At 45.3% G+C, this 9895-nt stretch overlaps 1 protein-coding gene across 2 annotated transcripts in view; it reads left to right on the top strand.

Annotated features, from left to right (window-relative positions):
• The first annotated feature begins 2336 nt into the window (after nt 1-2336).
• The window catches only part of Dnajc6 (DnaJ heat shock protein family (Hsp40) member C6), a 142575-nt gene continuing 135016 nt past the window's right edge, over nt 2337-9895 (top strand). The window contains exon 1 of one of the 2 annotated variants that reach the window (XM_070025818.1): nt 2337-2389. The gene's annotated coding sequence lies outside the window, so the exon portion shown is untranslated. Of the gene's footprint in view, nt 2390-5899; nt 5985-9895 lie in introns of those variants that run through there. The other variant, XM_070025815.1, reaches the window with a different exon arrangement.

Raw genomic sequence — 9895 nt, 5'->3', positions numbered from 1 at the left:
ATATGGTCATATGTACCTAGTTATTGAGCTATTGTGATCCTCTGCTAGGACTATCCTAGACATATACTAATTATTACAAATGAGGGAAACTGTGGAGCCTATGTTTCTTTGGGTCTGGCTTTTTAAGTTGAGAGATCATTTTGCCTTAGAATGATGGCCCCTTAATATGCTGTTTCCCCATCTAGTGGGCCTCTTGTAGAATCCAATGTATTCAATACATTGTCCTCAATGTATTCAGTACATTGCATCCAAACTCTAATGATGAGAATCTGGATGGCATTTTTCTCTGGCCACTAGACCTGTACTAGGTAGTCTCTAGACATGACCTTAAACAATTGCTTGTTTCTTGTATGTGCATGCCCCTCCCTTCACCAAGAAATGAAGCATGTGGCTCCTATTCTGAACAACTGAGCTTGTGATTGATTTGATCAATAGAATGTACAGGAAACAGTTTGGGAAGACTTTTTGAGCCAAGACCTAAAGAAAGCCCAACAGCTCTGGCTTCCTTCCTTCCTTCCAACTATATTCAAGAATGCCAGTGGTAAACCATGTGGAGAAGAATCAAGGTACTTTGCTGAGCTCCTGGCTAACAGCCAGCACCATCTTGATGCTCGTTAGGGGAGAGAGCCATCATCCATGTGGGAGAGCCACCGTATATGTGGGAGGGACTTTGAGCCTAAGCAACCCCAGCTGACTGCTGCGTTCCTTCTGAGCCCTGCCCCGATTGCAAAAAACATTAGCAAGTCAGAAATGGTAGGTGTTTTATACTACTATGTTATAGGTGGTGTTACTGCAGTGAAATGCCTGATCTAGAGGGGTTGAGGGAGGAAAGATTTATTTTGGTGTCAGTCCACCATGGTGGGGAGGGCATGGAGGAGCAGGAGTAACTCACATGATGGGAGCCAGAGAAAGAGAAGATTGGAAGGGGACAGGAAAAGCTACAGCCCGCCAGGGACGTGGACTCAGAGTCCTAATGTCTCTATCTAGGTCCCACTACCCACTTTCCATGCTCCCAAATGATGTCATCATGTTATGAATCCATTCAGGCATGAATCTATCAGTTAGTTCATGACCTAATCAACTAATACATGAGCCTTTGGGGGACAGTTCCTAAGTAAACCATAACAGCTGCTTTACTATACAGCAACAGATAATCAAAACAAATGACTTACCTGCCCTAAAACTTCTTATCTGAGCTGCTTTCTCTCCTCTCACACCTTGTATCACTGCTTTCAATGTCATGGTTGGGGGCTTTATGTACATACTGCTCTTTAATCCTGTGAGCTTGGAAAATTCAGGTTGAAAAATAAATTTGAAGTACAGACTACCCTAATTGTTTCCCACACTAGTGATAGTAATAGCAATGTCCAAGGCATTACTACTGAAGCAACACTGTTGGTCCCAGTGGCTCTAGAGGCTCCTCAATGTTTTCTACATGTAATTCTTATCCTGGAAGTTTCTGTAAGTGGGGGCGGCGGCGGCAGTGATAATGAAACTCCTTGAATTTAATAGAGTAATTACGTTATGAAGTTTGCAGGATGTGACCTCTGTCAAAATTCCAGACCTTTGCATTTCTTTCTTACAGTGTTGTGGAACCTTCTTCTCTCCAGGGCCATTTGGATATTTATAACATCATTCAAAGGCCATACCAAAGCATCAACACTGGCTGATGGCTTTAGGCTTCCAATGAGCAGCATCATTGCCATCTAGTCATGTGCCAAATGATTTTAAGGGCCTTATATGGCAGGATGGAGGTTGCCTACCCTGGCTACATACGTGTGTGCACACACACACATGCACACACACATGTACATACACAGATATACACACACACACATATACACACATCTTACATCTCATTGACTTTGAAGACTGTCATTTTCACATTTCTGAATTTACCTTTGTAAACATGTTGACATGAATGCAATTCAAAGGTTTTTCTTTTCTTTTTCTCTTTGCCCAATGAGTCAGATGTACACTGTACAAATCAGAAGGTTCTGGGTTTGCATTTTTGACATTTGAGAAGAAATTCTGTTGTGCGTGCTCACAAATGTGCCTCAGGGCACTGGGATGTTTCCACTCAGTGCAACATCTCCCTGGCTGCATTCTTTTCGCTTGGTCTCCAGTGACTATGGGTTCCCCTCCCCCACTCCTCCCACCCCCAGGATCTGCCTGAAGCACACTGTAACTGTGGGAGCCAGGGCCTTCTGGCCTTATTCCAGCTCAGAACTGGAGGAATGCCATGAAATCACATGATGTTTGGACAGCAAGGGCAAGTCAGAGTATCCCTCTCAACTTTCCCTGATCAGTGAAATCTAAAGGGTGAACAACGGGGTTCCTCCAAGAGCTGATCTAATCCTCTGGATGTGTCAGGACAGTGGAAGGAAAGGTAAGTCCAAACTGGGCCCCTTGAGGTTATGACCATGTTGAAGATTTCAGAACCAGTTAGTGAAACCAGGACATACAGGGAAGTATGGTGGCAGGCTCTGGAAGGGATCTTTTAAGGCTCTGAGGTTAAATCCTCTTTACTAATGTGAGCAGTGTATGGTTAAAATATGAAGTCAGGAGGGGAAAGGGCACAAACATATTTCATGGATGGTATGGAAAATCAGAACCAGACACTAAATGTTCTAACTCAGAGGTAAGAGCAGAGGAATCCCTTGGTTGTGAGATGGTAGCATGTGACTGCTGTTCCTGTGATGCTTTGTTAACTAGATTGTTTGTTCCACGGGTCAATTTCTCCAGTGTGGATGCCATGAAGAATGAAGGTTATTGTAGAAGAAAACTCAGCTATTTCAGAGAGAGAGAGAGAAAGAGAGAGAGAGAGAGGAGAGAGAGAGAGAGAGAGAGAGAGAGAGAGAGAGAGAGAGAGAGAGAGAGAGAGAGAGAGAGAGAGAGAGAGGAAGATCATCCCTCAGTTCTCTCTTACATTTTTCAAGATACTTATATCCTTTATTCTGAATTGCAAAAAGAATAAGACAGGAATATCTCATAATTGCATTTACAATGTCCCTTACCTAGACAATGAAGGGCCGTGTTCTAAAGCAGGAAAAGAATTCGGATTGAGGGCCGCCACACCTCTGAGGCCTCCACCCCTCCACCCTAATACTTACCACATGATACTCCAGAGAGTCATGAAGAAATCAAATATGACAATGAAAACACGAGTCTAGGGAGTCAAGCACATTGCAAATGTTTTATTGAATTATATGAAACTGCAGATATGCAACTTGAAAGTGTGTTTTATTTCAAGATAATTGCAGATTCATGTACAATAGTTAAAACAATACAGGGATCTGGGAATGGTGGTACATGCTTGCAATCCCAACACTTAAGAAGCGAAGGCAAGAAGATGGAGAGTGCAAGTGAAACAAAGCAACCCCACCTCCCCTGCACCAAAAAAGGTGCTGTTTAGCTACTCAGAGGTAGAAGTCAGGAGGATTGCTCTTTGAGGCTAGGCAGGATAAAAGCCCAACAAATAAGCCAGGCATGGTGGCCCACATCTGCAACCCCAGCTATGCAGGAGATATATAGGTAGGAGAATCTTGGTTCAAGTTTGGCCTGGGCAAAATGCAGAGACTCTGGAGATGGAAGCTGCAGTGGTAGAGCACTTGCCTGACCTCTAGCTCTTTATGTTTAACGTTAGCTTTTTTTCCCCCAGTGAACATAATTCTCTGGAGAGTCATTTAAATGGTTGCATATATCAATATAGTAACATTGCTTTTTATTGCTCAGTGTATACAATCATATGACTGTGGTTTGAATATGGTTTGTCTGCTTTGAAACTCATGGTGGAGCTTAATTACCATCATGACACCTTGACAGGGTGGAATCTTAATCTGACTGTGGTATGTGGATTGTAGGTGCCAGGCTATTGGGAGCTCATGAGGAGTACACAAGGTGATCAGAGTAGGGCACCATGATTGAATCCCAGTGACTTGGTAAGAGACCACAGGACACACTCACATACACAAAGTATGCTTATCCCTTGCCCTGCAAGGCTGTGCTACCTCTAGACTCTGCTGGCAAGAAAGTCATCACCAGATGTAGCCCCTTGTGTTTGGATAACCTTGAGATAAAACAAGTCTCTTTTCTTAATAACTTATCCAGGGTATGGTATTGTGTGTTAGCAACAGAAACTGGACTAATAGAACCATTGACACACTAAACAATATTGATGTTGTTTCCCATTTGGGGCTATTATGAATAAAGCTGCACATAGGTTTTTGTGTGAATAGGTTTTTGTTTGGAGGATTAAGTGTCCCAGAGAGCAGTTGCTAGATCACGTGCTGCTTGTGGGCCTAGCTTTGTAGATCATGTGGTGCTTGTGGGCCTAGCTTTGTAGGAGACCGCTAAACATTTCCAGAGTGTCAGTGCTGGTTTACAGGCCTGTCAGCAATGTATAATCCATGAAATTTCTCCTCTGAGCCTTTTGCCAGCATTTGGTGCTGTCACCCTTTCCCATTGTGACCATTCTCGGAGCTGTGTCGTGATATCCCATTGTGGCTGAAATTTGTATTTGCTAATTTATTGGTGCTGCGTTTCTTTGCCTATGTCCTCATTTGGGGTTTATGCATTATGATTAGATGGAGGTTGTTTTGGGCTAGAATATACCTGTTTCTCTCTGCTGCCACACACACACTGTATCACTCCTGAAAACATTCATGTTTCATTGGCCTCCACTTTAAATTTTCCGTTTGGTCACTTGATGAAACTCTTTTCTGATATTCAATTGGACCCATAAAAAGTAATTTTATTATTCTACCCAATGTGTAATTTATACTAAGTTCTCTCCCCCCCCTCCCTCTCCCTTTCTCTCTCTCTCTCTCTCTCTCTCTCTCTCTGAGTACTGAGGTTTGAACTCAGGGCCTTGGTACTGTCCCTGAGCTTTTTCACTCAAGATTGGTGCTCTACCACTTGAGCCATAGCACCATTTCTGGCTTTTTGGTCTTTGAAGATAAGAGTCTTGGTGGACTTTCCTGCAGGGGCTGGATTTGGATCTTGATCCTTAGGTCTCAGCCTCCTGAGTACTGGAATTTATAGGTATATAATCTGCCCTCTCTGATTCTCAATTTCTGCACCTATTAAGGTCAGACATAAATTGTTGCTCACTAGTGAGTACCATTGGGACCCATCCATAAGATGTATATAAAATCTAGTACATGAAAAGTCACCCTGTAAGTATTAACTATTGTTGTTATTACTATTATTATCAGTGAGAGGGTCGAGGAGGAGCTCCAGGCTCTGTGATTTCAGTTTCTCCATCTGGAAAATGGGAGAATGCAGGAGATTTAACAAGTGGGAAATGTAGGCAGACTAGTTTAAATTAACTTCAGAGGTAATTCATAATCGGTTGTATAAGGAAAATGGAAACCGCTGTCAGATTTTTCACTGATTTTTTTTTTAACACGTTGATTCATTGGGGGCAGCCGCAGGAAATGCAGAAAAAAAAATGAGCCCAGGACTTGGGAGGGTCCTCCTTGGCCCTGTGTGGTCTCCAGGCAAACTGCTCAACCTCTCGGGACTTGGGTTTTCTCCTTTGTGACCTGGCAGTCAAACCAGTGCTCGGCCCTGGCCGCTCGTTTGCGATGCCCGGCTGCGTCTGAGCGCCGCGCTGGCGACTCCAGCGCGCACCTGTTCGGCGCCGGCTGCCCGCGCCCGGCCGGTCGGGGCTGGGCCGCCTCCCCGGGGTCGGGTTCCCGCCTCCCCTCACCCCCACGCCCCCGGCTGCAGGCTCCTCCCCCCGTGGCCGCGTCTCCCGCTGCGGCCACCCCAGGGCACCTGCCGGGCAGACGCGCGGCGCCGGCGCCGGCGGGCGCAGTGGGCGTCGGGCTGGGGGCGGTGGCGAGGGCGGGGCGCGGGCGCACGGATGGGCGCCTCCGAGAAGGGGGCCCAGAGGAGCCGGAGGCTGCTGTCCTCGCTGCGGCCCTGGAAGGCCACGCGGCGGCTGTGGAGGACGCGCTCAGCTCGCCGGGCGGCGCGGGGTGAGTGTGGGCGCGGCCGGCCCGGGGACCTGTTACCCAGCGGCCGGGCGCCTGGCGGTGTCCTCGTGGAAGGGTGGGGATGGGGGAATCCCCTGGACCCAAAGACTGGCAGCGCCGCTCGGATGCCTGCAGATCCCTCGCCTAGGCGATCCCCGAGCCCGGGCAGGGACACCTCGGCCAGGAGCCCGGGCTGTCCCGGCACAGGCCGCCCTTCCCCCCTCCCCCCACCCCCTCCCCCGCCCATCTGTCTGTCTGGCTTTGCACCAGGGCGAATCCAGGGTGACCCCGGGGACGAGGTGACAGGCTTCCACCGGCTCGCACGCCCTGGCGTAGTACTCCCACATCCAGGCCAGCGCCTGCAATGCAGCACCTTGGGTGGAATTAATCACAACCCCCGACCCCCCCCCCCCCCTTTGCAACCTGTTTGTGGAGACTCCAGGGCATCCTTTGAGCTCCAACCACCGGAAACTCTCCCACGCCCCACCTACCCTGTCCTCACAAGAACTCACATCCACCCAGTGGCAGACTCCATCCATCCATCCATCCATCCATCCATCCATCCATCCATTCATTCCGTAATTTGTAAGGAGCCCCTCTTGTTACCAAGGCCTAAAGGGACTAGGTGGGTAAGACCCCTAGAGAGGGAGGCATTGCAGTCCCAAAAGAGACCCATCTCTCTTTAGACAAATACTGGGAGAGGAAGAGTTCGGAAGGCCTCTCTAAGGCAATACTAATTAGCAAGACTTAATTTTAACTTAGGTAACCTGTTTAATTGCATGTAGAAACCGAGAAAGAAAAAAGCTACTAAAATAGAAAGCAATTTTTCTTTGTGCCTAAAGAAAAATAAATAAATAAAAATCAAGACAGGAAGGAGAAGAAAGAGAAAGAAGGGAAGAAGGAGGAGGAGGAAGAAGAAGAAGAAGAGGAGGAGGAGGAAGAACTACCTGAGCCCCTCCAACATGTAGCTGGGGAATGCTTCCTGCTCAAGGGGAAAACGTGTAGAATGGTTCCCCTAAGCTGAGCAAGGGGAAAGTGAGAGGTCCTGGGTGTGGATCATGACCTGCTCAGGCCAGATGGTATCTAAGTCACATAGGTAGCTGCTAATGGAGGATATGGCACTGTCTGACAGCAATGGCTTGCCCTCATTTCTCAGCCTGTTCATTTCCTACCCATTTGCTGAAAGTAGTGCAAATGCCAGCTCTCCCCTGAAACCTTTCTGGTTTTCCTGCTACCTGTAAACTTTCCTTTAGTACTTCACCTGTAGGGTATTTGTACTTGTCATTATTCGTTTGCTACTATAGATTTCATTGACACATTCACTTCATCATTCTAAAGTGCAGGGTTTGTACTTTGCAGATACCTCCATGTGTCTGTCTTGTCTTTCCTTCTGTTTGTCTTTCTAGGATCCTTCCTCTGAGAGGATGACAGGTCTTTATTTCTAAAATGGCTGATCTGAATCAGGGCCAAAGCTAGGTTGCATCAGGGCCAGGCTCTATTGCTTGAGGAATAAATAAATTAAGGAATTAAAAGAACTAGTTATATGGTATTAGGGCATAATGAGCATTTTAAAGATAACTTTGACAATGACCAATCATTTTTACCTTTCCAGTATTTATTTATTGCACTAGAAACAAAGTTTGCTATTGGTGGTAGTCAGGGAGATTCTACAGTTTGTCATTGTCATCTTGCTGGCTTTCAAAGTATGTGTTCCTTCAGTGTGCCAATAAAATTTCCTCCCTACTGTCATCAAGAAGGGCTGCTGAAACCTAGTGTATATGAAGTCTAGTCACTTCTTCCTTTTGCTTGAATGATGTTGCTGATCAGAACAGGAATTCTCTGAGTGACAATACCCTGTGAGTGTTTACAAAAGAAAAATGAATAGATATTGCCACTATATAGTAAGTCAAGTTACAATGCATGTTCTATTTTATAATTTTAAAACCATGTTGGTACTGCATGTACAACATCCTCTGATTTCTGCTTTTTCCTGTCCTGGAGTTCACCCAGCAGAGCTCATTCTTAGGTGGGATCTTACCTTCTTTTTACATTTCTCTACTTAATATTTCTCTTACCTTCCCCTAAACACCCTGGGCATATGGTTGTTCTTAGCTATTTTCTGTTGAATGATACTTTATAGAGTAGTACAGCTATAAGATCTTGCTCAAATATTAGATAATGCAAATCTGGAAGGAGGAAGACAGATGTCATATATTTCCCTCATTTTATAACTGAGAGAGGGAAATCTAGAGATACTAAGTGACTTGTAGGAGTTCACATGACTGGCCAATGCCAGATTGAAGTCTGACTACCCGTGGAGCATCTTATGTCCACATCTCCCAGTATAAAGCAAGAATGTTCCAATATTCATGGAGAGGAAAAACAAAAATGAATACATATCATATCCCACTTTTATTTGAGTTTTTAAAGGGTGGCCTGAATTTCTCATGATACTTTGGGCATCTAGAATCATGTGCTTTGATGGTAATCTGGCTATGGTTCAGTCTGCTAGTAGTACATATCACACAATTATACAATTATACAATTATGTGATCTTGCCAGGGAAGTTAATCTTTCCAAAACTGAAGTATATATCATTTTCAAAATGGAGATGATAAGTTCTATGCTCCCATGTTGCTGTGATGCTTAAAAGAGTTCCTGGTAGCTGGGCGCTGGTGGCTCACGCCTGTAATCCTAGCTACTCAGGAGGCTGAGATCTGAGGATCGCGGTTCAAAGCCAGCCCGGGCAGGGGAGACCGTGAGACTCCTATCTCGAATAAACCACCAGAAAACCGGAAGTGGCACTGTAGCTCAAGTGGTAGAGCGCTCGCCTTGAGCTGAAGAGCTGAGGGACAGCTCCCAGGCCCAGAGTTCAAGCCCCACGGCCGACAAAAAAAAAAAAAAAAAAAGAGTTCCTGGTACATAGAACCTCACAAAGACCTGGTTGTTATTTTTATGGGTCATTAGTCCAGATCTTCCACCAGGAAATTACTCCCCAAATATGGTTAGATATGGGTCTGGAAAATTCAATGAGCACAGTAAAGGATCATAGCTTCCAGGCATCTATATCTTTGGACCAACCATGAACTCTTCTGTAGTAGCAGCCTTCTTCCTTTAACAAGAGACTGGGGATTGGTAGATATTCCAAAGGTAGATTATCTTCATCTGGCCTGGTAGCTTGGCATCATGGGAGCTTATTCAGCTTTTCGGTAGCTATATGGCTCCTTTCTGTAGTTGGCCCCCTGATTATACAGCTTTATCCCCAATCTCTCCCCATCTTTTTCTTGCCTCTTTCATGGTAAATCAAATAGAAGCTTGTCAGGATGAGGAAGGCCCAATGTGGTGATGGAATGGAAGCCGCTTCTTTTTACCCCATGCTACATTTTTGGGGAGCAAGTGACTTAAGGCAGAAGAGGCTCCAGCCAAGTAATTGGGATCGGTCAGTGTACATCACTAAGGAGTACCTTCTGAGTCTTGCTGCTTACATATAATCATCCACCAATCAAGGAATAAAAGCCCCTTCAAAGTTCCAAAGGAATATAAAAGCTTTTTGTTTGCTCGTCTTTTTTTTTCAAAGTAAAAAATGGCTGCTTGTAAGTTTAACCCTCACTATTACAGAGTCTATTTTTTTTAAAACATCTTTCGTTTTTGTTTTGCTAGAACAAATCAAATGCCTATTTGCCTTCAGTTGTTCTTGCCTCATAAATTTTTCCTGAAGATTCTCTTCAGTTTTGCTTGCAAGATGGCCTTGCTTGCTAGGCATGACTCACCAATCTAGTGACTCAGAAGTGGCATCTAACAAGACAAGGACTGTGCAGAGCTGTGGAAGGACTTCATGGCCAGTGGAGCTTGTCTGGAAATGTTCTCTAAATCCAGTTATTGAAACGGAGCATCATGCCTATTAATAGTTGTTT

The sequence above is a fragment of the Dipodomys merriami genome, unplaced genomic scaffold (genome assembly GCF_024711535.1).
Source record: "Dipodomys merriami isolate MVZ:Mamm:240054 unplaced genomic scaffold, mDipMer1.0.p SCAF_172, whole genome shotgun sequence".
NCBI classification, from domain to species: domain Eukaryota; kingdom Metazoa; phylum Chordata; class Mammalia; order Rodentia; family Heteromyidae; genus Dipodomys; species Dipodomys merriami.
This window is presented reverse-complemented; position numbering and strand designations above follow the sequence as displayed.